Source organism: Petaurus breviceps, unplaced genomic scaffold (assembly GCF_028583685.1).
Source record: "Petaurus breviceps papuanus isolate PSGF00001 unplaced genomic scaffold, PetGlider_PUasm1.0 90700, whole genome shotgun sequence".
Lineage (NCBI taxonomy): Eukaryota > Metazoa > Chordata > Mammalia > Diprotodontia > Petauridae > Petaurus > Petaurus breviceps.
Window position 1 is genome coordinate 1570108 of NW_027187315.1, and position 24815 is coordinate 1594922.

The window sequence follows — 24815 nt, forward strand, 5'->3', positions numbered from 1 at the left end:
TCTTTCTTTCTTTCTTTCTTTCTTTCTTTCTTTCTTTCTTTCTCTCTTTCTCTTTCTCTCTTTCTTTCTCTCTTTCTCTCTCTCTCTTTCTCTCTCTCTTTCTCTCTCTCCCTCTCTCTCTTTCTTTCTTTCTTTCTTTCTTTCTTTCTTTCTTTCTTTCTTTCTTTCTCTCTCTTTCTCTCTCTCTCTCTTTCTCTCTTTCTCTCTCTCTTTCTCTCTCTCTTTCTTTCTTTCTTTCTTCCTTTCTTTCTTTCTTTGTTTCTTTCCTTCCTTGCTTCTTTCCTACCTTTCTTCCTTCCTTTCCATCGCTAACACCAGCCCTCCTCCCTGTACTCCCTCAGGACTTCTAACCTCTCTAGTTTGCCAAGGTCAGACTACTGCCTACTCTGCATATATATGTATACCAGAGTTCTCAGGTCCCTACAGATTTCTAAGCCCAGATTTTTTCACCTACTCACTCCAGACTTCCTGTTCACCATGCAAAGAGCCTACACTCTTCCACTACCCTTCAGTGTCTTTGGTCCCAGAACTGGCAGACTTATGGTTGATTTATTTGTGTTCACTCTGGCTTTTCTAGTATAAAGATCCCATAAGCTTCTGGGGTTTTTTTTGTCCAGTTCTCGGCTGGGTGAAAGTACTTATTGTTTCTCTTTCAATTTCTTCAGCATTATTTGATCTGATGCTATTTTAAAATCCTTGTTGGAGAACATGTAGGAGAGCTGAGCTCTTTGGTAATTTTTCATGCTGCCACCTTAACCAGAATACAGTGTGATAATGTCCTTTTACATTCATGTGTCACGGTTTGCTGAGCCATTTCCCAACTGGGGGTACCCACTTTCTTTCTATTTCTTTACTACTACAAAAAGTACTATTATGAATATTTTTTTAATATAAGAGACCCCTCCTTCTGTCCTTGACCTCCTTAGGGTATTTGCCTAGTTGTATGGATCAGTGGGTACCTACAGTTTAGTGGTTCTTTTAGAAAAATTCCAAATTGTTTTTCAAAATAGAATATCAATTCACAGTTCTTCCAACAATGTATTAACATGTCTATCCTCTCACAGACTCTCCAAAATTTAACATTTTTGTCTGTTGTCTTTGCCAATTCAATGGTCATAAAATAAAACATCAACATTATTTTAATTTGGATTTACCTTGTTAGTAGTGATTTGAAAAATTGTTTTGGATGGTTGTTCATAGCTTGCACTTTTTTTTTCTTTTGCTTTTTGGAGGGCAGTTGGGATTAAGTGACTTGCCCAAAGTCACATGGCTAGTAATTGTGTCAAGTGTCTGAGGTCAGATTTGAGCTCAGGTCTTCCTGACTCCAGGGCCAGTGCTCTATTCACTGTGCCACCTAGCCACCCCCTTAGCTTGCATTTCTTGACAGCTGTCTTCATATCTTTTGATCACTTACCTACTGGAGAATAGTTCTTATTCTTCATAGTTGCATCAATTCCCTATATATCTTGGATATTGGATCTATATTAGAATTATAAGCAGTGAAGATCCCCTCCCCCCCCATGAACTATTTCTCTTCTGATTCTAAATGTATTGATTTGTTTGTGTAAGAGATTTTCAAATGTATGTAATAAATAATGAAATAATGTAATAAATAATAAATAATGAAATAATATCTTTTCTCTCAGAGATCACCACTATCACTTATCTAGTTAAGTATTTACCCCCCATTCATAGCTGAAAATAATAGCTACTTCTATTCTCTCTAAATTTTTTGTGAAGCAAACATTCATACTTAAATCATATTTCCATTTGAAGCTTGTGGTCCATGGTGTAAGACTTTGGTCTAAATCTAATTTCTGCCAAACTGTTTTCCAAGAAGTCTTGTAAAATAGACCCTAGTTGCCCTAGAATATGGTGTCTTTGAGTCTATCTAGGCTACAGGATTCAATTGCTTCTGGATTTTGCTAATTTAATTTGTTCAAGTGGATAATTTTTCTATGTTTACAAACAAGTATTATATTTACATTTAAGACATGATTCTTATGTTAGTAAGGCAATTTGAATGGGGAATTATGAAAAATACTTCAAATCATTACAGATTCCTAGGGCAGACATTTCCAATGGTTTACTGCTAGGAAGGAAAAGACTGGCAGCTTACAGTTGAGACCATACCATTCTCACCAGCCTCCAACCCCTTTCCATTTCTGCCTCTAATGCTTCAGTCTTTTCATAAGGATATTTAATCGATTAGATATGTTCTTGGTCCTAGCTATTTTCTAATTTAAGATAACCCCACTGCTGCATTGATTGACCTAGTTTGACTCTGCCTGAATGTCTGCTCCAAACTGAAGGTGGAAGAAACCCATGTGATCTAACTATGAATTAGCATTTAGTCTCCTTGGGGGACACTTAAGGCTGTCCATCTTTCTGCAATCACTGACTTAATGGGAGAACTGGCAAATAGGACACATAGAATTTTGATGGAAAGAAGACTTTTTACCAATATCTTTTCCTCAGCCAAAACATTTTAGGGGTGGGGATCATTCTGTGTAGAAGTGATGGGAGCACTAAAAAAAAAAAGCCCTACAATACATCCAATTCAGTCATTCCTTACCACTGTATATAACTAAGGAAGTGTCTACATCTGGACAAGTATTGTGGTGACTGTTTTTGTCTGTTTGTAGCTGAATGTCATCAGGATGTGTGCATATGGAAGTGTGTGCTTGTGTGTACAAAATAAGCTTCTTTGCCCAGGGCAGGAATAATTTATGTATGATGATTTCATGTATTTTACTTTCAGTATAATCCCTAGAGTATGCAGAGGGGTGGGCTATTAAAGCATTTGCACTTATAAGTAGGTCTAACACAGCCCACACATTCATATTCTTCTCATAGATGCTATTTACCTACACACAGATATAAATATACACTTAAAAATAAACCTTTGCATATGCATATGTGTAATATATACCATAAACTTTAGAAGAGAGAAACTTTTCTTCAACATAATACTTTCACAACACACACTGACAAAAAAATAGCAAAGGTAAAAAATGTATGATTTAATCTTCCACAATGGGCTTTCAGCTATTCCAAAGTACAATGACAGATGATAAAACTTGTTATTTATTCAACTTCATTCCTCTATCGTCCTCCAATATTTGCTTGACTATATTAATACTGTTGGGCTTCAGTGCCTTGTTTGGAAGGTCTCTACTTTAAATTCCTTCTTAATTTGACTAGCTTCATATCCTCCTTTAGCATAAACCACCACCTTATTCCACTGGAGATGGATGCTTCAGTATGCACAGGACTGGGTGCAGAATAGAATCAGCAGAACATTAGGATTCAAAAGTACTATAGACACCCTCATTTTACAGAGGAGAAAACGGAGCCTTACAGAAGTGAAAAGACTCACCCAAAGTCACATGGCTAGTAAGATACAGAACATGTTCTTGAAGTTTCATAATATCTTGTAGAGTAAGGGACATTTTTCTTATGCCCTGTCCCCAAGTTTCTGATGATCCTTTACCAACTCCAGCCTTGCTTTTCCCACCTGCTCTCCCACCCTCTATAACTTCATGGATTTCCTTTGGTATGCATCCACTTGTAAGCTTTTAATTTTTTTTTCATTCAGTATACCTTTGGTTTCAGACCAAATCTCTCATACCTGGCAACAAGAATTGGACCGACTTCTTTTCTTACTTAACAGGGAAAACAAAACAAAAACTTTCCCCAAGACATTTGGTCTAAAGTAGATAGGGATAATCTTTATAGCTGGTGCCATGGTGTTCTGTGAGACCCACAGAATTAAGAATATTAGATACAGGGTGGGAAATCTGCAGCCTTGAGGCCACATGTGGCCCATTTATTCTGTGAAATTTGGATTCAGCTAAAGGGCTGAACTTTAGGACCTAGAGTGCCACATGTGGCCTTGAGATCTCAGGTTTCCCACCCCTCGTTAGAAGAATCACCTTTCATCCTCAACCACAATAATATGCAAGATCCTACCCATTATTGTTTCTATTTAGTGAATCACCCTAATTTAACCTCCATAAAATGGCCTGTCTGTGGAGGCAGGGGAGCAAAACCTGATCTGTTCAGATATAAAGGCCGAACAGGGGGTGGGGGCGTGAGAAGAAACAACAACAACAAAAAAATGTTCCTACCTTTTTAAGAAAAAAAAAGGGTTCAAAGAATGAGGGTGACTTACCCACTCTTTAGACATTTTTCAGTGGAATTGGTGACACGGTATAAAAGAATCATGGAATTATAAGAGATTACTGGTGAAACCCTGTTTCTGCCCTAAACCTCGGGGCAGTTTCCTAAAGAACACCCCTGTGATACTGAGTAATGATGAACAGATGGAGGAAGATGTGACTCGGGATTGCCTGGGGGACCTCTAAAATAGGATGCTGAAAAAATCGGAGAGACTCCATAAGTTTTATTGGTTCTCCTGGTTTCAATGATCATCTCTATGCTGATGATTCTCAAATCTACTTATTCAGCTTTAACCTTCTGCTGACTTCCAGGCTCACACCTCTGATTGCCTATTAGACATCTCAAACTGATTGTCCTGTACACATCTTAAGAATCAACGTGTCCAAAACTGAACACATTATTTTTCTCTCCAAACCCTTCTCCCTTCTGAATTTCCCAGGATATTACCACATCTTAGTCTCCCAGATTTGTGATCCAGAAGTCATCCTCAACTACTCAATATCTCTCAGTCCCCATATCCAGTCTGTTGCTAAGGCCAACTGATCTCACCTTTGTACTATCTTTCCAACATGCACCGTTCTATTCTCTGATACCATCCACACTGGTGCAAGCCCCCATTCAATAAACTCCAGTAACTCCCTATCACTCCCAGGATCAAATATAAAAATCTTCAGTTTAATATTCAAAGTCCTTCCTCACTGGTTCCTCCCCACCCCTACCCCATACCTTTATAGCCTTCTTTCACCTTATTTATCACCTCTGTGTACTTGACCAGCAACATTGGCCTCCTTGCCATTCCTCAAACAAGAAACTCCATCTTCAGACTAGACATTTTCACTGGCCATCTCACATGAGTGGAATGATCTTCCTCCTAAATTCCCTGGTTTCCTTCAAATCTCAGCTGAAATCCCATCTTCTACATGAAGCTTTTCCAGATTGCCCTTAATTTTAGTGCCTTCTCTCTACTGATTGGACCTATGTGGTCTAGTGGATAGAGCGCTGGGTCTGGAGTCCGGAAAAGTCATCTTCCCACATTCAAATTTGCTCTCACATATTTAGTAGCTGTATGACTCTAGGCAGGTCACTTAACCCTGTTTGCCTCAGTTTCCTCATCTGCACAATGAGCTAGAGAAGGAAATGACCACTCCTGTATCTTTGCCAAGAAAACCCCAAATGGGGTCACAAAGAGTCAGACATAACTGAAAAAAATGACTGAACTGAACCAACTTTGTTGATTATTTCTAACTTATCCTCCATCTTGTTTGCATATTTTATCCCCCAGTAGACCACGAGCTCCTTGAGAACAAGGGTTATTTGTTTGTTTTTTGCCTTTCTTTGTATCTCAAGGGCCTGGCATATACTAGGCATTTCATAAATTCTTCTTGACTGAAGACCTACTGTTCCTTCTCTGTGTACATCTCCTTCTCTGTCTCTATATTTTTCTTCATGGTGAAATCTCATTGCTTCCGTCTTCTGTTCCTGATCTCTTCTCTGTCTTCACTCTCACTTGGTAATCTCTAGTACTTCTATGACATAAATTTTCCAGTCACCTCTATACAAGTAACTCCCAAATCTATGTCTACATCCTCAAACTCTCGCTAGAGTTCTAGGCCCATAGTTCCAAATCACAACAATATAGTTCAATTCTGAAATGCATTTGGCACCTCGAACAAATATTCAAAACTCAGATTTTTGATCTTTCTCTCAACACAAACTTGCTCCTATGTCTATTCTCTCTCATTCAATCAGTTGCTAAGTGATAGTGAATCTAGGGTCACAATACCTCTCTCCTGCATTCTTTCCTTTCTACGACCACCAAAGTCAATCTAATTGAGTGTCTGATTTCTTCTCACCTAATCATTTTTTGAATGTACATACTTACATATATACATACATATACACAATATATATGTATATACATATACACATATATGTATACATGTGTATGTTTACATATTTATAATCTGTCCCTTCCACCATCTTCCCCCCCACCCCAAATTTAAGCAAGAGAGAAGACAGGAGAGGAGAGAAGAGCCCACATCATAACCATGTCCCCTCCAACAAAACAAATTCTCACATTGTCCATGCCTGAAAATGTCTATTTATCTCTCTCTCTTTTCTCTTTCTCTTTCTCTCTCTGTGTCTCTATCTCTGTCTGTTTCTATCTCTCTGTCCCTCTGTTTCTGTCTCTCTGTCTCTTTGTCTCTGTCTCTCTGTCTCTGTCTCTCTCTCTGGGTGTCTTTCTGTCTGTCTCTGTCCATCTCTCATTTATTACCTCTCTGTCAGGAGGTCACTTCACCTAAGCTATTCTAATAACTTCTTGTCTGATCTTCCTGCCTCTAGTCTCTCCTCTATCCAATCCACACTTCATACTACTTACCACCAGAATAATCTTTCTAATGCACCATATTACGCTTTTACTCAAAAATCTTCAGGAGCCGCCCATTGCCTAACAAATAGGTAGCCCTGGTGATACTCATGAAATGATGGATTATGGCTCCAACATGACTTTTCAGCCTTGTCTTATACTCCTATCTCTCTTTCATATACTCCTTGCTCAGGGATGTTGTACAATTCAGATGAGAGAATGACTATAAAGTACTTTGGAATCTTGAAGCTCTATATAGATTATTTATTATTATTATCATTAATAAGCTGAATAATAAATTGTGCTTTTTTATTAGATGTCAGTTACCAGGCCTCCAATCTGGTTTTATTCCCTGAACCCCGACTGACCTCAAGTAATATTTACAGAGCAGTCCTGGTAAATATTTAACAAAGAGGGACCAGGGGAAGAAAAATGCGCAGACATTTAAATAAAATCTGCACTTTAACACTTTCCTGAGCCTAGATAATCAACAAAACCATAAGTAAACCCCTAATTTTTAGTAATTGCTAATTTCTGGGGGTGCAAATACTCCATCTGACAATGTAACTATCAGCTATTCACGGTTGGTCCAGTGCTCCCCTATCTTTGCTCCCTCCACCTCCAAACAAGTTTCTGCCTCCTGTTATCTCCCTTACCTCTGCTGTCTTTTTGCCTGTGCTCATGGCCTTCCCACTCCTGGAAGATATCTCCTTATGTTCAAATTCTCACCTTCAAAGTCTTTTCTTTCCTATAAGGACTAATGGAGGTGCCACTAACTTCCTGAAAGTTTCTTTCTTTCTTTTTTTTTTTTTTTTGGAGTGGGGAAGGCAGGGCAATTGGAGTTGTGACTTGGCCAAGGTCACATGGCTAGTAAGTGCTTAAGTGTTTAAAAAGTTCTTTAACGCATTCCGGGTAAAAGTAATTAATCTCTGCTTCTTTTTAAATTTCCCTCTTTCTTTTCCTGGACCTCTCCTTTGTTCTTTCCATGAGGATCATTGAGGTGGAGAATCAAAAGGGACTTTAAAATAATCTAGTCCAATCCCTTCACATTAAAATTAGGAAACTGCTCATCAGAGACATGACTCTTCCAGTGCCATAAGACTACTGAAAGGGTTGGTGTTCAAATCTAGGCCCTCCCCTGCCTGCCTTGTGTGGCAGTTGCTTGTATCCATCCCTTCCCTTAGCATTAGATTGTAAACTCCTGGACAGGAGGGTCTGTAGTGCATTGAACTTTGCATCCCTTGGGCCTTGGACTGTACCTTGCACACAACTGAAACAGTGTTTGATCAAGTTGAATTGAGCAGTAAGCTGGGAATCAGAAGACCATGGTTGAATTCACAATTCTTGTCCTAATTGTGTGACATTAGAAAAGTCATTTAACCTCTGTGTCGTAGCTACTTCCTCCTCTATAAAACAGTGATAATAACACCTGTGTTCACTTACCTCCAAATGCTGGTTTCAGGATAAGAGTAGAAAAGTTATGGGAAAATATTTTGAAAAGAATAATTCAAGGGCCTGTAGTATTTTCCTGGTTTTTTTTTTTTTGCTTTGTTTTTGTATGTCTTCTTTTTTTCCCTGTGTGGGTCTCCAGGAATATTTGGTCCCCCATTCTCAGAAATGCCATTTTTCTTTATTGGTCATAACATTTTTTGGACAAACTACAGTTACACAGCAATTTCATAATCTTAGAATTTTGATCCCTTTCTTTTTAGAGGCCCCAGATCTTTGAAGGTCAACTTCGTTAATTTATTTTTCTTTCAGGATATTTTTCATTTTATGTTATTTTTTTGCATCTAGGGGTTAGCTATAGGTACCAAGTATCCAGGTGAAAATAAAAAGGTTCTCTGAAAAGTTTGTATAATTCTTAAATGACTCTGATTAGCTTTATATTTGGAAATAGCTGATTTAAAAAAAAAAAAAGTATTATCTATCACTATTTATGTCATTTTGGAGGGAGGCAATTAGGGTTAAGTGACTTGCCCAGGGTCACACAGCTAGTAAGTTCAAATTTGAACTCAGGTCCTCCTTACTCCAGGGCCAGTGTTCTATCCACTGCACTACCCCATCTTTTTCTTCTTGAGACATTCATTCTCTCCTCCCCCTTGAATGTATGAAAAAGGGTTTATTAACTTCTAAATGCCAGGAACTATATGAAGTTGTTGATATTGTTGTCAAGTTGTTTCAGTTGGTTCTGACCCTCTGTGACCTCTTTTGAGGTTTTCTTTGCAGAGATAGTGAAGTGGTTTGTCATTTCCTTCTCCCATTCATTTTGCAGATAAGGAAACTGAGGCAACCAGGTTGAAGTGACTTGCCCAGGGTCACACAGCTAGTAGGTGTCTGAGGCTGGATTTGAACTCAGGTCTTCCTGATTCCAGGCCCTGGCTGACTCAATCCACTGCACCATCTAGATATAAATAAAAGTAATGAAGATTATACCTTCCCTCAAGGAACCTATTCTAATAGTAAAGTAAAACACATAAATAGAAGCTAAAAAGTAGAGGTAGAGTATGGTGCATGGCATGGTTTGGAAAAAGTAGTGTAGAGATAAATATCTGGCTGCAGATAAATTAAAGGGAGAGCTCACCTCTCCAAGCTCCAGGTCTCAGAGCCCCAGGCCAGGTTCTAGTAAGAGGGGGATGAGGATGATGGCCAGAATGCAGGTGCAAGGTTTGCTGATGGCCACAAAGTGATGTAGAGGCCTGGTTCAGGGCAACCAATCAATCAGTAAACATTTAAGTGCTTACTGTGTGCCAAGCACCGATAAGCTCTGAAAGAGAAGTCCTTTTTTAAAAATTCACATCCCTCCCATAATAATTCCAAGTAGGGATAATGAAACTTCAAATGTTGCCTACATACTTCTTCTGTCCTTTCTTTAAAAGTTGCAGTGTGCTATCATTATACTGATGAAGAATTCTCACTTCATCATTCCCAGCTCTCATCTTACAGGAGGCCAGCTGTACTAGCTGCCTTTTAATCATAGTGATACAATAGTTTCACAAGATAGTCATTAAAAATGACAAATGACCTGAATAGAGATAAATAAAATGTTTTCAATTAGAAAGAGCCATTAGGGGTGGGGAACTTTCGGCCACCAGGCCATGTGTGACCCTCTAGGTACTCAAGTGCGACCCTTTGCCAGACTGTTTGATCTATGAAGTTTGAATTCAGTCAAAGGGCCACACTTGAGGACCTGGAGGGCCACATGTGGCCTCAAGGCTGCAGGTTTGCCACCTAGATGTACCTTATATCTAGCCTTTAATTCTTTTTTTTTTTAGAGGGGGGAAGGCAGGGCAATTGGGGTTAAGTGACTTGCCCAAGGTCACACAGCTAGTGTGTCAAGTGTCTGAGATTGGATTTGAACTTATATCCTCCTGACTCCAGGGCCGGTGCTCTATTCACTGTGCCACCTAGCCGCCTCATATCTGGTGTTTTATAAGACTCTGTTGGGTTTGAGAAAGGCAGGTGTTGTTAACTTTACTTAATGAAACTGAAGCATTCCTCGCTTCTGGTACAGTGACATACTTAGGTGAGTTGTATTAGGGTCCAGATCTCACTCCCAGGTTTACTCTCTTCCAAACTGCTCTGTGTGTCATTCTCAATAGCCATCAAAGGGGTTTACTTTGCTTTATTAACCAATTTCAAAAGGCCTTTCATTTGGATGCCCTTCAGGCTTCTACCCAAAGGTGTCTTTGTGCTTAGTAAGGATGAAATTTTCTCAATTTAAATTCAGAGCCATCACCCAAGTACTGTGTGCATGTGTGTATATGTGTGTGTGTGCTTGTGTGAGTGTGTTTAAACCCACATCTTTCATCAAACTAATGGTGAGAGCACATTAGTTGATTGTTCTTGATTAATTAGAATTGCCACTCTGTACCGACCTTGTTCTTTGCTGTCCCAGCATCCAAGGGTAGTCACTCCTGTGCTCTGGCAACTTCCTTGCTAGTGGGCATGTTACTACTAAGTTAAGCTGTAATGGGTGATGTCCTGACAACATCTGGGTCCCTTGGCACAGGAGGGTAGCATGTTCCTTGTGTGAGATCTTCTTCAGGAATGATGGCTGCTGACAACTGAACTCATTTGAATGGTCTCATTAGAATTCATGGAATGAATCTGTTATTAGTTTTAACTGATAAGGTAGTTCTCTAGAGAGATGAGGATTGAGGGAGAGGCTCATTCTGTCAGAAAGCTGCTTCTGTCTGACCATACTAGTCTGGATATGGGGATGGTAATGGTTTGTGGTTGACCTTATAGAGAACTGATAGACAAAATAAATCAGATTATACAGGAAAGAGCCAAGAAGGCAAAATAAAACAATGAAAAAGGGAGAAAATCCCATTCTTTTCAACCCTCCAAAAGAATCAAGAATAATCATTTCCAGAAACCTATGTAATTCAGTTTCTTTCAAGGAATCTTGTATGTTTGGCTTACTCTCACCCCAGGTTATCTCTCCACATTCACACCTCTTGAACTGGCAGGCAAGATCCCCAGAGGGAGGCTAATTACCTCTGCCCTCAGGATTCTAGGTAACCTTGAGGGGTTTTGGCATCTAATGCTATCATTCCAAACCCCTATCTAGTATGCTTTATCCAATATCAATCAATCCATTGACATCAATTTGTTTTGACAAAGGAATATTTAATGAGAAGGTACAGCAATGGCAGAAGTTATAAAAAACATTACCTAAATCAGGGATGTACTTTCCCTTTCTGTATACAAGGTCCCCAGGGAGAGTGGGCTCAAGCTTAATGTAAGGTGGTACAAAGGTAATATGGCATATATGTATGGGGCAAGAGGTTCCTTGTGACTCCTTGTGCTGAGAATTCTTTTCTTTCTTTCCAGAGTCACCACCAAGAGCTCTTCAGGGCAAGCCATTAATAGTGGTCCATCCCCAATTGATAAATGGTAAAAGGATATGTATAGACAATTTTCAGAAGAAGAAATCAAAGCTATTGATTATTAAAAATGCTCTAAATCACTATGGAATAGGGAAATGCAAATTGAAAGAGGTTCCATCTCATACCTATCAGATTGGCTAACATGACAGAAAAAGAAAATGACAAATGCTAGAGGGGTTTTAGAAAAATTGGGACTTGCTGGTGACTAATGCATTATTGATGGAGTTGTGAACTAGTCCAACCATCCTAGAAAACAATTTGGAACTATGACCAAAGAACTACAAAACTGTGCATGCTCAGCAATATCGCTATTCAGTCTGTTTCCCAAAGAGATCAAAGAAAAGTGAAAAGGACCTATAGGTATAAAACTATTTATAGCAGCTTCTTTTGTGATGGCAAAGAACTAGAAATTGAGGAGTTGCTCATTAGTTGGGTATTGCCTAGACAAATTATGGTATATGATTGCAGTTGAATAGAATTGTGTTATAAGAAATGAGCAGAAAGATTTCAGAAAAGCATGAGAAGACATATATGAATTGATAAGAAGAGAAGTGAGTAGAAATTAGGAAAACATTGTATATAGTAACAGCAAAATTTTAACAATGTTGTTGTTATTAGTCCTTTGTTCTCAAAGAAGACCATGACTTTAGGGAGGTGTTGCCATGACATGCAAGTGAATTGAATGTAAGTGAGGGAGGGCTAGAGCTAGGCAAAGTCACAAGCCTCACTTTCTCCTCCAGAGCCAGCTAGACCCAGTGGTGAGATATAGATCATGAAGACTGGAAATGACTCAGGATACAATGGGACACCTTGGCCTTTTTAAGCTAAGATCTTTAACAGGACTCAGTTTGACTGAAGTAGCCCCCATTCAGTGATTAAGATTAGGAAGAAATGAGGCAGAGAATAGCCTCTTTACCTAGCAAATAATATAAAATAAATTTAAAAAGCAATCTGGGAAAGGAAGACCATCAGGGTTTCTGGCCAAAACAGAAACCATTGCTATTTACATTCAAGCCAATCAGGGCCTAAACAATAACCAAATAGGGGTTGGCCTGGGATCTATTGTAATAATAATCAACTGTGAGAGACTTTGCTATTGTGATCAATATAATGATTCAAGAAAATTCTAAAGGACTCATAAGCAAAAATGTTATCTACCTCCAGAGGGAGAACTGATGTACTCTGAATGAGGATTAAAGCATCCTTTTTTTTACCTTCCTTACATTTCTTGCTTTTTATTTTTTTTGTAACATGGCTAATATAGAAATATGTTTAGCATGACTTCATGTGTATTGTATAATTGATATCAAATTGCTTCCCTTCTCAGTGGACAGGGGAGGAGTGGGAGGGAGATTAAGAATTTGAAACTCAAAATTAAAAAAAAAATGAATGTTAAAACAATTGCCCAGTTCCTGCCCTTGTTCATCTGGTCTAGCTCCTTCATGACCTCCATGCCTTGGCTGACCAGTCAATCCATTGCTTTTCTGGGTCAAGGTGCTCACCCAGTTGTTCCGCTCATTTTTCACCAGATGCAGTAGCTGATGTTAACTGACTTCAGCTGCTTCAGAGGCCTCTGATCACTCTTCTGACCTTTCAAAGCTCATAAAACCATACTGGCTAATTTCCTTTTGTAGTTATTTACCTAAGATCAGGAAAGAATAAACAAACCGAACAAAAAAAAAAAGAAGCAGGCAAAACTAAATTGATTCTGGGTTGTTGTTTTTGGAGGCAATGGGGTGGGAGTGACTTGCCCAGGGTCACATAGCTAGTAAGTGTCTGAAGTAAGGTTTGAACTCAAATCCTCCTGACTCAGGGCCAGTATTCTATTCACTGAACATCTAGCTGTTGTTGTTAGGTGTTTGGTTTTTTTTGTCCCTTGTCTTAGGTTAAAATATAAAACATAAAAATATAGATACATAACGTGCTTAGCAAACCTCAAAGAACTATGTAACTGTTAGCTTGTATTGTTATCAGCTATATAACTATATACACATATATATTATGTATACACACATATATGTAAGTTCATCTTCTGAAGGCTATCTTTAGTATAGTTCTAGTAGTTGATAGAATGATGGGTATGGTTTGTACTTCATCCTGTTCCCAGACAATTTTTATTTTTTCTATGCTTTGCATTTTGAAAGTTTTTCACTTTTCATATGTTGGAGGTGGTGAATATTTGGTATAGCAATATTTATTTAAAAGGTTGTTTTTCTGTTTTTATTGATCAATATTGTATCCAGAAGAATGTGGGCAAGAGTTTGATCTGTGATGGTACTTTGGTTCCAGTTCTCAAAGCTATTTTGTGGTCTGAATTTGTAGAATAATATCTCGCAGAAGAGAAATTGGTTGATTCCTTCTTCTCTCTTAGTTCTATAATCAGGTAGCTCTGATGGGTTGGGATTTTTAATACTATCACTCATGAACATTCATCGAGGACGTTTCCTCTCTATTGATTAACCAGATGATTTTAATGAGTTTTTGCAAAAGGATATTTACTGAGAAGGCATAGAAAGGACAAAAGCACCAAACATCGTGCCCAAGCAGAGATGCATTCTGTCCTCTGTACACACAAAGTGTCCCTGAGGACAGTGGACTCAAAGTTGAATCACAAAAGTACTGAGGCACCCATGCTGAAAACATGTAAGGTCAAGGGATAGCCCTGGGAGTCTTTTTTTCTTCCTTTGAGGAATCTCTACTAAGCATGCTTCAGAGAGTGGTGGTGTATAATGAGTGAGTTGCTTCCTCGTTCAGGCTAGGGCTAGCTCCTTGTAGGGTAAAGTGTATTCTCTGATGAGTCAATCCACTGCTGGGCTACGTCTACCGACACTGGCTCCTAGCCTGACTCAATCACTGCTAATACCAGTGCTCTGGTGGTCTCTGTTACTGACTCTAAAGAATCAGAGAGAGCTCTTCTGACTTTTGAAATCCATAAAGTCATAACCTGGTCCTCCACTTTTAGATCCTCATTAATCTAAGATTAGGAAATAATAAACAAATATGAAAGAAAAGGCACCGTGCATTCACGGATACACAACTAGGGAGATAAGGTAGCTGCAGCTGTTTCCCCTCCCCCAACCTCGAACCTGAAGTCCCACAGGTCTCCTTTACTGGAGAGCTATGGGGGGTGGGAAGAGGAAGGAAGAAAAGAGGGAGGGAGAAAGAGGGGAAGGTAAAGGAACAGGGAAAGGGGAAGAGATATTACCTATTCAAACTTTTTGTATGCACACTTAATTCCAGCTCCTCAGGCAACTAGAAGGATAAGCCCCTCCCCATCACTCATGACCTGAAGTAGACTCACCAAGCCTCTATGTGTTGTATTGGAACCAGTTATGAAATATTGCATATGCTCTGTACAAGCTCTAAGAACCTGCCCTATACTGGCTACTACTCTTATTATAGCAGTATGGGGATTTATCAGTCCATGGATGTTAGCAAGCCTCTGATGTATAATTCTAGACACTAGGTGACATTTTTTTTATGTATTCAGTAGGTGCTAAGTTTTTGTAGCTTGCAGTGATTCCTTTTACAATACCTACCATTTCCTTGGTAAGAATGCTACATGGATCACTAAGTCCTAGTACTTTAAAGCTAACCCCTATATTGTTTCTGGTGGTTATGACTTGGTTCTGAATCAGTATCACAGACTCCTCCAGGTTCATGAACAAATCCACACATGCTAACCATTTGTTCAATGTTTCTTGGCTGAGTTCCTGTGGGTGTCCCCCATAGTGGTGGTGGTGGTGGGAAAGCTGTGTGTTCCATTCGTGGATTCCATCTGGAGGCAAACCTCTTTTTGGTGATATCTAACAAGTCCAAATGTGTATACTTTGTTATGAGTCTTTACGATTTCCAAGTGAGGTGATGTCTGCTTGTTCCAAAAGTATTTCTATTAATTTATTTATCATATGTCCTGAGAAGTCTACCAATGCTTTTCCTCCCTTTTGGCAAGGAAATGCTCATCTGTCTATAGCTGTCTTAGGGTGATGGGTCCCATATTTTGTTAATATTGTGTGGGTTTGTGTTAGGATGTTTTCTAAATTTGTTAAGACCACTTTTACACTTCTGAAAATGTGTATTAAGACTGGTATAGAATAGGTATTAGTGGTACTAAATATGTTCTTTGTATTAAGCTTTTATTTCAGGATGTTCCAAGTTTCTTTAATGTTTTCAGCCACTGTTTTCTCCTTGATATCTTTATACAAGAGGGCTCATTTCTGGAAAAGCATTTGTCAGTATTACCTTTATTCATATGCTCAATTTTACTTTTGGATTCAAGCTCAAAACCATTAATTTCTAGCTTTTCTTGGCCCACTCTAAGAATTGCGCACTTATCAGCTCTGAATGACATCTTTTATATCATTGGGAGAAAGGTTCCATGCAATGAAGAATTTATTGAATATACTTTTCTATGGAACCATATTGCATTGTGTCATTCCTATACATCAAGTAATTAATAAGATGTTTGTACTCAATTCCCTCTTTAACTTGAGGTGACACATAGTTCTGTTATATTAATTTATGATCAGCATTCTCATCATTGAGTCTAGGTAGGTAAAATCCTCATAAAATTTTCCTAATGATCTTAATGCTAAATGTTCTATCTACTTGTGCATACAGTAGCAGCTTATTTACTTAATAGTCACTTATCTGACTAATTTGTCTGGAGGTGTATGGGTGTTTCAGCACCTCCGGTGGGAGGGCTTGCCAAGCCCTTTCAGGGCTGCTCATTCACCTTTGGTATCTACCTGTCACTCAACTCTCACCTGTGGCTCCAAGAAGCTGTAGCATGGGCAATAACCATACCTGGTAAATGTCTCAATAGATAGGCTAAAGCAGGTTGAGGGTAACCAATGGGCCACAAACCCATTGGTGAGTTAGGGGGATGTCTGTCCCAAGCATGTGAAAATTTCCTGAGGTGGAATGGGCAGATGAGAACAGTTTGTTTCAGTGGTCATGAAGGCAACTGAAGTAGGCACTGTGGGGGCACTTAGAGTTTGGTCAGACATCTCAGATGCCATGGTCATCCACTGTATCCTGAGCCATCTCCAGTCAGCCTGACTTTTGTCTTCCTGCTAGACTTTGATGATTCTGGAAGACAGAGTGAGGTTGATGACTTTGTGCAACTCTGCCTCACTTAAATCCAATTCAATCCCCGGTCAAGGTATTACCCCATCATGCCATTGGTCCTCTTCAAAAATGAAGGACAATCAGTCTGATTACCATAACCATCTCTAGGACAGCTGAGAACCCATAAAAAGAGAAAGGGTTCTGAGCAGCCAAAGTTCACACACTTTGGTTGAGAAGACAGAACACAAGAACACAGCTCAGAGTCCACTTGTCCTGATTTGAGATAAAATTAGACTTACTTATATAGTTTTCTTGCACTTAGCATATTAGAAGCCAAGGTGCATAGGGTACATATGTGGACATGGGAGAGGTTGGAGCTGACAGAAGCAAGCTTTCTGGGAACAGCAAAAAAGTGGTGACTGAAAACATAATAGCAAAAGAAGAAAGAGGAAAGCAATAAAAAAGTAGATATGAGAACTTAAAACCCCAGCAATCTAGACCATGTGCATAAATAGCACTTCAGAAATGACAATACAAAAGTATAACTAGAGAGTAGTGACCAGGTTTTTTTCCCCAAGTTACTAAAAATCTGAGGGTTGCTGACAGCACTTTTTCTCCTTCAGCAACACAGAAATAACCAGGTAGAGAGCAAAAATAATTAGTTAAAATTGGGATCTAAGAGATTACCAGATGGAATTCATACTGCTTCCATACACACCCTGACTGCAGCATCCCAGGTAAGCTCCTCCATGGCTCAGACCATACTAGGATCCTGTGGTTTCATCCAACAACATAATTTGTGGGTTTAAAAAATATGTTTGGAAGAGCTGCTTTATGTTCCTTGCCCCCAAGCACATTGTGAAACTTATCTTGGGTGCCAAAAGCCCTCCATATGTTACAAACATGAAGATGACCCTGAGTCATCCAATACAGGTTAGTTTAGGATCAAAATAGTCTGCAAAAAAGGGAAAGGAGAGCACCAGCTCTGGAGTCAGGAGAACCTGAGTTCAAATCTGGCCTCAGACACTTGACACACTTACTAGCTGTGTGACCTTGGTCAAATCACTAAATCCCAATTGCCTTGTCTTCCCCTCTCCAAAAAAGAAAAAGAGAAGGAAAATGTGTAATAATACAGTTAGTTATTTCAAATTAACAAAGTATGTTCTTCACCACACAATCCTGTGACCTTATACTGTAAACTCTAAGGCAAGCAAAGCATAGACTCCTTGAAGGAAGACCTTGTTTTTCTTTTTGTCTTTGTACCCTTGGGAGCATCTAGTTCAATGCCTAGAACATGGTGGGCATTTAGCAAATACTTGTTGAATTGGATTAGAGATGGGTAGAATGAATATTATTTCCTCTACTTTATATATGATGAACGTAAGGAGAAAGCCTGTCCTGTAGTCAGCCAGTCAGTCAAATATTTATTAAGCATTTGTTATGTTTCAGGCATTGTGTTAAATACTGGGGATACCAAGGAAGGTAAAAAAAAATCAAACAAAAAAAGTCTCTGTTCTCCAGGAACTCACAGACTAATGGGTGCGATGACACACAACAACTAGATGTATGCAGGATAAATTGGAGATAATCAATAGAGAAAAGGGAGAGAATTCTAGGCAAGGGGGGATATAGCCAGTGAAAATATGCGGAAGTGGATGATAGTGTTTCTTGTTTGAGGAATACTAATGAAGCCAGCGCCATGGGATCAGAGAAGAAGTGGAGGGAGGTAGGGCAGCCCCTGGCATATATGGGCCTGGACAATTTTTTTTTGCCTGGTCCCTCTCAATATAAACAGTTTGATTAAAAATATATTACAAAATTCATGGACCTGTGTGAAGTAAACTGATGAAGATTTAGAATTAATTAGCTTACAACATTTGACTTTTCATAAGATGTATTGCAGTTTAAAGCACTGAACTCTACAGACCTGAAATGACTGTCTAAATGTGGATTACAGTTGTAGTCCATAAGATTACTTTACTAGACTTACAATTCAGTTCAGCTTGAGTGACCACTGACAGCTAAGAGTGAATAGTCCCCACCCATTCTCCCTGACATTAGAAACTCTATTCATCAGATATTCCAGGAAAATGTTTTGTGCTGGTCACCTCACTCCTACGCTGCTCAACCATCCCTCAACCAGCCACAAGTATCCATAGTTTTCTGTTAAGAAAGTGTTTTCAATACTATTCTATAGGTGATACCTAGAGAAGTTAGAATAAGTCAAAGAGTCTGCAATCATTCACCAATAACAAATGTTTCAAGAAAAATGAAAAAATTTTCATCTATTGGCAACAGCATTCATCAAAGAATAAAACGCATTGAGTAACAACTTTATCATAGATCAGAACTCAGTATGTTTTACATGAAAAAAGAAACCTGACAATATTTGCTTTCACAAAACAGATAATTTTTGTTGCATCTTACATTATATCTTATATTATTACTTTTTAACATTATTTGTTTTGTTGGCACTACAAATAAACCAGAGAAGAGAATATTGACATATCAAATTCTTGATATTTATCAAGAAAAATTGATATGTAGACAATACCCTATTTTTTGAAATTTCAGTCATGATACTGCTCTCTTTCTTGACATTAAAATACAAATCATTCTGTATTAAATAGGCAAAACTGTATATATTAAATGTATAAGTTATATAAGTATTATGCAAATTATATATTATATGAAATATAAATTAAACATAACAAAATCATCATTTAAAAAATGAAATAAAGTAGAACTTAGGTTTCAATAATTGGCACAAACTTATAATAATATTTTTATATAAAAATTATACTAGGCTTTGATTTTTTTGCATTATTCTTTACAATAGTTTAAACACATAGAAACACAGAAAGTTCAAAATTAAAATATCCCTGTCCATACACAAGCTATATAACTCCTAATGTAATATTATGTAATAGAAGACACTGTCCTACACAATATGACGACCTAGTGCGTGTGCTCACATTGAAGGCAAACATAAAATTGCCTTTTCATTAGACTAGATAATTTTAAAATCTAAATTTATTACAGTTACAGTCATAACAATGATTACAATATGTTTTAAAAACAAATCTGAAGAAATAGTGGCTTGTGAATTATTAAGAATTTAGGTATAACACCCAGAATTTTTAAATCCACCAATGCAAGACATATTAGAAATTCAAAGAAGCAAATTGTTGTTGAATTGTTTCAGTCATGTTTAACTCTTTATGACTCCATTTGTGGGTGTTTTTTTTTTTTGGCAAAGGTATAGGAGTGGTTTGCCATTTCCTTCTCCAATTCATTTTACAGATGAGGAAACCGAGGCAAGTAAGGTGGCTTGCCTGGGATCATGCAGCTAGTAAGTGCCTGAGACCAGATTTGAACTCAGGAAGAGGAGCTCTATTCACTGTGCAGATATCAAAAGCAGTTAACTACTCAGAACATAGAGAATGTGCTACCACTATCAATATATAAAGAATAAAATCAGTATTTTAGTTAGAGCAAAGAAAAAAGATTTTATACCATTAATAAATAAAATGAAGTATTTTTAAACTGTTTATTTTCTTTTATTTCATTTGTCTCTATTTTAATGTATTTTTGTATTTTCATAATTAGTATAGTTGTACATACATATCTATAAATAAGCAAAAATTTTTACTGATAGAGGTACACTGTCAAAACAGTCTGGAGAACACTGGCCTAGGGCATTGAGTGAAAGTGACTTACCTGTGGTCAGTCACATAGCTAATGTGTCGGGATCTGACCTACTCTAAGTAAAATTGTCCCTCAGCATCTCTTTTGATTGAGCTGAAACCTCTTCCTTGTACATCATATCCATGACTTCTAGTCTGAAATGACAGAGGATGAAAAAAGGTTTCCACCAAATATGCCATTTCTCCAGATTCAGTGACAGTGATTAAGATGTCTAGTCTTGGTGGCACAGAAGAGAGAGTACTGGGCTTGTATTCAGCAAGACCCACATTCAAATCCTGCTTCAGACACTTATAGGGGAACATGCTGGGCAACCCTTCTCAGTCTCAGTTTCTTCACCTATAAAATGGAGATAGCAATCATACTTACTTCCGAGGGTTGTTATGCAGATTAAATGAGATAACCTATATAAAGCACTTTGCAAATCTCAAAATGCTAGGTCCTGGCTAGGCCCCTTGACCAGGCCCTGCACAGCCTCCTATGCAGGAGGACACTTCTGGGGGTGGACTAAAGGTCTAAGACTAAGACCTGTCTGTCCCTGCCAAGGGTTGGGGCAACATTAGGATTTCCTTTCCTTCCCAGTAGCTGTGCTGTCTTCACACCATATAATCCAAGACAACTAGGTAAATTCAAACTTCCTATGTATACTATCCTATACTATACTATACTATACTATACTATACTATACTATACTATACTATACTATACTATACTATACTATATTATACTATACTATACTATACTGTACTATACTATATTATACTATACTGTACTATAATATATTATACTATACTATGATATGATATATGATAGAATAATATTCCATATATAATAATATAAAATATAATATATTATAAAGTAACAAAGGCTTGATTGTACAGATCATTCATAATTATTTTTATTCTGCATATTTCACTTTCATTTTAATTATTTTTGTGCCTGTAATGACCAGGATCTTCCAAAGCACAGGCATCCTGAGACTCTGAGAGCAGGCAGGGGTCCCACCTTGGTCTAAGGATAGTACCACAGAGGTGAGATGGAAGAAGATTGACAAGGTGGCAGGGGACTGGATTATGGAAAGGTTTGAATGCCAAACAGAAGAGTTTATATTTGATCCTGTAGGTGATTGGAAGCCATTATTGAATGGGGTGGAGGTGGGGTGACTTGTACTTTAGAGAGATAAGTTTGACAGCTGTGTGCAGAACGGACAACGGACTGGAGTGAGGAAAGAATTGAGGCAGAGAAACCAAGTAGAAAGCTATTGCAATAATCCTGGTATGAGTTGATAAAGGTTTACATTGGAGTGGTGGCAGTGTCATAGGAAAGAGGGGACTGCATATGGAAAATGTTTCAAAGATAAAAATCAACAGGAATTAGCAATATATTGGATATGGCTGTTTGTGTGTGTGAGAGAGAGAATGAAGATTCAAGGATGAGATTTAGGTTGCAAATCCAGGTGATTGGGAAGATTGTGGTGTCCTGGACAATAATAGGAAAGTTAGGAAGAGGAGAAGGCTTGGGAAAAGGTGGGAGGTAATGAGTTCAGTTTTAAGTTTAAAATGTCTGTAGAACATTCAGTTCAAGATGTCCAATGTGCAGTTGGAGACATGAATGTGGAAGTTAGTTGAGAGCTTAGAATTGGAGAAATGGATATGGGAATCCTCAGCAATGAGATAATAATTTAATCCACAAGAGCTGATGAGATTAGCAAGAAAAAAGAGTATAGAGGGAGAAGAGAAGAAGATCCAGGACAGAACTTTGGGGATACCTACACCACAGATAGAGATCATGCAAAGGAGACTGAGGAGGGATCTGACGGATAGGAGGAGAACCAGGAGAAATCAGTGCCACAAAAGCCTGTCAGAGCATGAATTTAAGTCCCAACTATAGCTCCCACTGCACGGCCTTCCCTGTATGACCTTGGCTCAGTCACTTAACCACAGTTTTCTTATTTGAATTAATGAGAGGGTTGGACTAATATCTTAGGTCCCTTCTAGCTCTGTGTCTATAACAAGAGCTTATAACATATTTATTAATAATAAGATATTTATGTAGTGCTTATTATGTACCAGGCACTGTGCTAAATTCTTTGTAGATATTATCTCATTTGATTCTCACAACACCCTAAGAGGTAGGTGTATTGTTGCCTCCATTTTACAGATGAGGAAACTGACTTAAATGACTTGCCCAGGGTCACACAGCTGATCAAGTGACCGAGGATAAAGTTGGACCCAGGTCTTCCTGACTCCAGGCCTGATGCTCTGTCTCTTCACTGTGACAGCTAGCTGCCCTAAATATATATGATCTAACTAAGTGTCCTGTGACTTCTCACTGGGACCTCCCTACACCGAGTGAAATTTAAAATCCAGACTAAAAGAAATATTGTAATATTGAAATTACAATAATAGCTACTATAATACATACTCTGTGGCTAAATCCTTTAGAGCAAGACAACCTCTAGTATTTTAGGGTTCATTTGTGCATCAGAAAAAGCCCCATTGATTTAACCTCTGTCAAAATTTCTAAGTAATTGAAATTGGTTTTAACTGTCTTGCCTTCCTTTTCTTCTGTGTGTCTTTTGGTACCATCCCTTCTGCCCACCCCCTTCATTTTCCTCAGTGCCCACAGACTGTCCTCATCCTCCGTGCCCTTCTCTCAGCATTTTAGAGGCTCACCCAGGCTTCCTCTATCCCTTCATTGTCTCACAATTCAAAATGACCTCTACTGTCCATTGCATTCTCAACTCAAATGTCTCTTCCCTTCTTTTTGGACATTGTGAAAGTAGCACAATTAACTGACATTATTGCACTTTTCTAAATGTCTACACTCTTGAAGGGTGGCCCGGTATGGCTGTGCCTTGTAAGCAGCCACCTCCCCTGACGTGGCCATTTGTATGCATTTCTCTCTTCTTCCTGTTGCCCCTTTTAGGTAACTTTGGTGGAGTCCCAGAAGACACAAGATCTGGTTTTCAGTGGTCCAGTCAATCCTCTGAGAAGAAAAGAAAGTCGAGAATTGAATCTGGGACTCATCCAAAGACTAAGGCACCAGGGGCTGCCTTTCTCTGCCCCTGGAATCAGCTAGACATTATTTTCTTTCCTTTCTAGAGGACCTAGAGGGGCCGGTCATAGCTTAGGTGGTATTCTGGCTGGCTTGACATATAACAAACTGGAATAGGAGATGTGGAGGTTTGAAAGGTGGCTAGGATTTAGCTGGAACCGGTCCTTAAAATCAGTGTGGGGAAGAGGATACAAAGCAGTGATTTATCCCTCCCTCTACAGGGCAGGGGGTGGGGAAGCCCCACATTCTTTTCTGCCTAAACCTACCTCTAGACCATTCCATCCCCTTCACTGACTTTAGAAGTTTTTACCTAAGGCATGAAACAAATGTTGTTTCTTCGTACTGGTATTGCTAATACCTGGTTATAAAGGAGCTAATACCTGTATATAAAGGTTATAAAGGAGCATGGCAATAATAACAGTGATTGGTTGCTGTCCCTCGCTCTGGAAGAGGACCAAAATGACAACGCTGTGCTAGAGTCAAGTGTTAATGTGTCTGACTGTGGTTGATCAGATCAATATGAGCTCGGGATGTTCCTGCTACAGGTTGGGCACAAATAGTACGTGTGAACCTTTGGGGTGGATTCTCTAAATTTATGCATTCTGCTTTCCAGCTGTTTCAATTCTGCTTTTCTCAGAGAGCACAGCACCTTCTCTGATGTGGTCATGCCATGCTCAGTGGTCTTGTGCCAGCATCTCCCATGTCACAAATCGATTCCAAAGTTCTTAATAGAGACCTGGACGATTCCAAAGTTCTTAATAGAGACCTGGATGATTACAAAGTTCTTAATAGAGACCTGGGTTCATATCCTGGATGAGCCCAGGATTGTTTTAATAGCAGTGATAATGAATCAATCAATTAACACACAAGTATTTGTACCTACTAGATGCCTGGAATTCGGGATTCAAGGAAAGTCCCTGCCTTAGCATTATATACTTCCCCCAAGGAGCTTACCATCTAGTGGGGGAATCAGTACAAGACAGATATACAGACATATATGTACAAGTACCCACCACAAATATACACATGTACATATAAACACACACATATCTATATGTATGCATATGACTATATATGTATATATGCACATAAACACATACATATATCACATCTGTACACATACACATATATGTGAGATATTGCTGTTCATCCTTGGAAAGGCTTTAGCAACTGAGGGGGATGGAAAATGCCTCCTGTCAATGCATAATGAATCTAGTTCAAAATGTCCACTGGGCAAAGTCAATGGTACAGGACTATATCTCATGAGAAAGATTAGGACTGGAGATAAAAATCTGGGAATCATCTGCATGGAGATAAATGAAACCAAAGGAGCTTATGAGATCATGAAGTGAGACAAGAGAAAAGAGGGCTCATGAGAGCGCTTTGGGCAACAACCACCATTAGTAAGCCTGACCTGGCTGAAGATTGAGCATAGGAAACTGAGGAAGGGTTAGACAAGGTAGAGGGAGGACAAAGAAAGACAAAGGGTCACCACAACCTAGAGGGGGTTCAGGAGAAGAAAGTGATCTATAGTATCG